We start from the raw sequence: 6,000 nt of genomic DNA, 5'->3' as shown, positions 1-6,000 counted from the left end.
CCCTGTGACCCAGTTTCTGTCTTCCGTGTTCGGTTTGATTAGTTCCCAGGTGTGTCTATTCTATTTCCCCATGTGTTCCATGTCCCGGTTAATTTAGTCATGCCATCCACCTGTGTTTTCCCAATTATCGTTTGTATAAAAGCCTTGTCCTTTCAGTTCTGTTTTGTCGGGTCTACTCGTCTACTCGTTACTCGTTACTTGTCAACTTGTCAACTTGTCTACTTGTCTACTTGTCAACTTGTCAACTTGTTACCTGTTACTTGCTACTTGCCACTTGCCACCTGTTATTTGCTACTTGCCTTGCTTATGTTTGATTTAATAAATCCTTGTTTCGTTTATCCCTCGGCTCCGTGTTCCTTCCAGCAGCGTAAGCCGTGACATACATACTACATGATACTACTAAATATTTATTTAAAATAATGAAAGCAACTGAAACAGCAACATAACATCACTACTAAATGTTTTAATAAATAAATAAACACATCCTTTCAAAATTAGTGTAAAAAACATATCATGCATAGTAAGAAATATTTATTTATTTATTTAATATTTCGTGCCCTGCTTATATATCCCTCTTATTATTTACCTAGCTGAATTTAGCTGCCGTAATTTCATCCACTCGATAATCCACATGATAATGTGTGGTCTAATGAGACAATGATCAAAGGAACACTTGTGTTTCTTATGTGTGACAAATTTTTCTCTGAGAAAAAGACTTGAGAAAAGGTCTCTTTCACTCATCTTCATAACATCAATAGAGATCCTATTAGGCACTGGACTATCATTATTGGGGATGTGGGTGCATTGATTGTGTGTCAGATACAAAAATAAATGATAGACGTGTAAACCGGGGGAGGGAGTTCTTTTCAAAACAGCTCTGCTCACCCTGTCCTAATAAAAAAAGTGAATACATAATGTATTACAATGGAGATGTGCTAGAAAGCCTAAAATATCACCCCTGGGTCATTGAAATTAAAATTGTCAGTTGGACAGCTTGGTGTCTGACATCCTCTATTTGGTGCTTAATGATAGAAAATTGCTTTACAGTGTATTTATTAATAATAATAATATATGTCTAAATGACATATCACAAATCACACTATGTTAGTGGCAGTAGCCTAGTGGGCAGTGTGCAAACATATAGCACCAATGCACTTCAGACGTCCCGAGTTTGAGTCCTGGTTTGCGGATCTTTTCAGATCGAAGAGCAAGTCTGGTGAACTCACTGAAACCCATTCTGAAGCCTCATTATAGCGAAGCTAAACATGATTTTGTGTATTCGGAGTGATTGTACATCAGAACTTCATTTGTTTCACTGCTCTTGTCTGGGTGCAATTTCTGCCTGTTTTCAAGCTCAAAGACATTCATGTCATTGCTGATAACGACAAGCAAAAATATTTTGTGCATGACTGTCTGATTACCTGATTTTATTCATTGAATTATTCATTAAAATGATGCAGGCTGCATTTATGATATTCAGCCTCACTGAATTTCTCCCCCGAGTCTTTGCCTCAGAGGCAGATGCACAGACACACACACAAGCATAGTTTCTAGAGGTTATGTATATGGATTACATCAGACACTTATTCAATTTCTGAGTCAAATGCTTTGCTCACTGAGTCTTATAATGAAAGAGGATATTTTAGTCCTTTGGCAGAATACAAAGTCTCAAATGTGTGTTCTTTTGACAGGCAAATATTACAGATGACAGTGGATTTTGACCTTCTGAAGTAATTTGGCTTGAGGACATCAGATCTTTTATACAGATCTAGTCATATTTGTTACTCAGTATCATCCGGCCTGTCTCTCTTAATACTCTATGTATATATTAAAGTACACGTGTCCCCAGTATTCTTTGTTACATTTCCTCATAATTACCAAGATTCTGCTTTGATTTTATATTTTACAGCTAATATCTCCCCACGCTGATATCAGTTGCCACGTTCATGGATTTATTAACATTCCTTGTATTCCCTCCAAAAGAATCAAATAGAGCCATCAATTGCCTCCCCATTTACAGCACTCATTGCTTCATTATTATTTGATCGTATGTGATTTGGATATTTTACTACAAGACAATGATTATGAGTTTCAGACCCCAGAGGTTGTGAAGATTGGAAATGGCACATGAAATTGCATTTGAATATCTGGCTAACAGGTAGTTAGTTCAGAAGTAAGACACATATCTGAGTTTAAATCAAATAAAAATGAGGTTTCTCTGCTCTTTTGATGGCAATTCTAGCCATTTCTTACTTAAAAATAGGGATGCATTATAATCTGCCCATATTGTTGTTGTTGTTTTTTTTACTGATCCATATTGGATTTTTAATTATGCCCTTTCCTCTTTCTTTTACATTTAGAGAACCCTCTTTGCAAGCACTTTAATCTTTAGCAAATCTCAAAATTATAATTCTGCAAAGTCTAAATTGATTTCAAGCATTTAACACTTTTGACATTTACTTTTTAGTGTTTCATTTTGTTTATTTAGACAAAATAGTATAACTGTCAGCTTATCTACTTATTTTAACTTATACGTGCATTCCATATCATTGATTCTGATTATCTAATATCATTACTCAGTGTTAGGTTTCAATCAAACTTTATTTCTATAGCCCTTTACAGCAGCCACAAGGTGTCCAAAGTGCTTCACATCAGATACAAATAACACATCATTCGAACACAATATTCGAATAAAATTATAAACAATAAGCTATATATAATTACTTAAAAACATCGATGGACAAAGGAAAAATAAAAAATGTTACAATGTTACAATGTTACACCGCTACTGCGTATTAAATGCCAATTTAAACAAATAACATTAATAAAACAAGTTTGGTTTTAAAGAGTACAACGTCTGTTTCAGTACGCATGTCAGGGGGGAGCTTGTTCCAAAGCTTAGGGCCAGTACCAGCAAAGGCCCTATCACCCCACTGTTTATGCTTGGACTTGGGGACCTGTAAAGTGCATTGATCAGAAGACCGCAACCGCCGATTTTGTCCACCCAGAGCTAAAAGCTCAGACAGGTACTCAGGGGCTAGCCTATTTAGAGCTTTAAAAACAAACAATAAAATCTTAAAATCAATCCTAAAACGCACTGGAAGCCAGTGGAGAGTAGCTAAAACCGGAGTAATGTGTGCTCTTCTAGGAGTACTGGTTAAAAAGCGAGCAGCAGCATTTTGTACAAGTTGCAGACGGGAAAGAGATGTTTGACTCAGACCGACATAAAGAGCATTGCAATAATCAAGCCTTGAACTAATAAAGGCATGTAAAGCTCTTTCCAAATCGTACCGTGTAAGAAAAGGCTTAACTTTACTCAGCAGACGAAGTTGGAAGAAGCTAATTTTTACTACATTGCTAATCTGTGTATCAAATTTCATGCTGCAATCGAAAGTCACGCCCAAATTCCTGACAGTTTGTTTGGCACATGGAGTCAAAGCTCCCAAACTTAAATTTGAATTTACTGACATGCATCTTGTATTGAAAACAATGCATTCAGTTTTATCTTCGTTTAAAGTAAAGAAATTGCGAGAAAGCCACAGCTTAATTTGATTAATGCAATTTTGCAAGCGGTTTAATGCTACACTGTCATTTGATTTTAAAGGCAGGTAAATCTGCAGATCATCTGCATAACAGTGAAATGACAGATTATGCTTGTTTATTATAGCCCCTAGTAGCAACATATATAAAGAAAACAGGGTGAAGCCCAGAATTGAACCTTGGGGCACACCACAATAGAGGGGGGCAGACGATGATGAGCAATCTCCCACTGTGACAGCGAAACTCCTATTTGTTAAATATGACCTGAACCATTTAAGTGCGGAGCCTTGAATGCCTACACAATGCTCAAGACGTGCAAGAAGAATTGAATGGTCCACTGTATCAAATGCTGCCGTTAAATCCAGGAGCACTAATACAGTAGGGTCCCCTCTACAGATAGTGCTATATCGTTTTGAACCCTTAACAGTGCCGATTCGGTACTATTACGTGATCTAAAACCAGATTGAAACTTCTCAAACACAGAATTTTGTTGTAGAAAAGCTTGTAACTGATTAAAAACAAGCTTTTCTAACACCTTCGAAATGAAAGACAGATGTGAGACTGGTCTAAAATTCGACAAAACTTTAGGATCAAGATTTGGTTTTTTAAGCAGGGGTCTAACTACGGCATGTTTAAATGCATCCGGGACTGAGCCAGAACTTTAAAAACGTGAGTAAACTCGGCCCAAGAGTGCTAAAAACTTCCTTGAGCAACCAGGCAGGAACAATATCTAAACTACAACTGGTAGGTTTCATGTGGTGTACAACCTGAGAGCGCAACGACAAAGAGATATGTGCAAATTCCCCAAAGACAGCAGAGTACAAAGGATCATCAAGGTACTAACTCACTAAGATCAACACTGGCATTTTGCCTAACTGAAGCTACTTTATCAACGAAGTAACATAAAAACTTTTCACACATACTGGTTGAAGCCTCTGTCAAAGCTAACGTACGTGGATTTAAAACAGAGCTTATAGTGTTAAATAAGACCTTAGGTACATGACAGCTGTTAAATATGACAGATGAGAGATAATCCATCTTTGCCACCTTTACTGCCCTCTGATACTCTACAAGACTATCCCTTAAGATTCCCAGAGAAACTTGCAATTTGTCCTTCTTCCACTTCCTTTCAGCTTGTCTGCAATATTGCCTTCTGGCTCTTGTGTTGTCATTTAACCAGGGGTCCGGTTTAGGTTTAGTAGACTTAAGCCGGTAAGGGGCAACTGTGTCTAGAATTTCTACAGTTGTTGAATAGAAAGCAGAGAGAATGTTATCTGAGGACGATGGAAGAACCATACCATTCTTGGCATAAAACTGAGAGCCCAAGAACATTGAAGCAAACTCTCCAGCTGAAGAGGGTGTGAAACAGTGACGCTTAGAAACTGAAAGTACAAGTTTAGGAGGTTGTGGAACAGTGATCTCAAATTTAATGGGAAAGTGATCTGAAAAACCTGATTCTAATATTTCTGTGACTGAAACTGAAAGACCAAGGAAAATAATAAGATCCAAGGTATGGCCTAGATTATGTGTTGGCCTGTTTACACATTGGTTAAGGCCAAAAGAGTTTATCACATTTTTTAAATCATTAGCAAAGGCATTTAAGGGGCAACAAACATGAATGTTGAAGTCCCCACAGATTAGGATCTTATCAAATTTAGGAATGACATCAGCCGAAAACTCACAGATAAAATCTTTGTTGGGTTTTGGTGGACGATAAATGACAGCAAATAAAACAGGTGAATTCAGGTCAACCACTAACAATTGGAGCTCAAAACTAGCGTAACAGTAAGCAGGTAATAATCTGCATCTATAATCGTCCTTTAAAAGAGAAGCCAAACCACCACCTCGACCTGAAGCTCGCGGAGTATTAAAAAAAGAGCAACCGGATGGGAGGAGCTCCGTAAAAGCACCATTTTCCCCTGGTTTCAGCCAGGTTTCAGTCAGCATAAAGAAGTCAAGATTATTTATCATAAAAAAGTCATTAAGGATAAAAGTCTTATTTGTGACTGATCTGGTATTGACCAAAGCCATACGAAACAGAAGAGGCACAGGAAGTGAGCTACACCACCAGAGAGACAGGTTTAATGTTTTATTTTTCATTTATTTAGAACAGACACAATTCCTGGCTTATCTTTCCAAATTTTAATATAAATGCATTCTATACTTTCAAGTATCCTAATTATGTAATATCCTTACTGGTTTTCCCAGACTCATTTTCAGGTTTTAATATTTTATTTTTATTTTTAATTTTTTTTTACAAAATAGTAAATCATTTAAATATCAGCTATAGCATGAACGTAATTATTGGCTAGAAATTTAATATTTTTGTATTCCCATTTATTCCTATTCCTAATAAAACAGCTTAGCATTTTAAACATCAGCCATAATGTGAAAATTATCAGTCCGAATTTTAATATCGGTGCATTGGTGCAAGTATTTTGATTACGTAATGTCGTTATT

Source organism: Carassius carassius, chromosome 45 (assembly GCF_963082965.1).
Source record: "Carassius carassius chromosome 45, fCarCar2.1, whole genome shotgun sequence".
Taxonomy (NCBI): domain Eukaryota; kingdom Metazoa; phylum Chordata; class Actinopteri; order Cypriniformes; family Cyprinidae; genus Carassius; species Carassius carassius.
The sequence above is the reverse complement of the archived record's forward strand: the minus strand, read 5'-3'. Positions refer to the sequence as shown.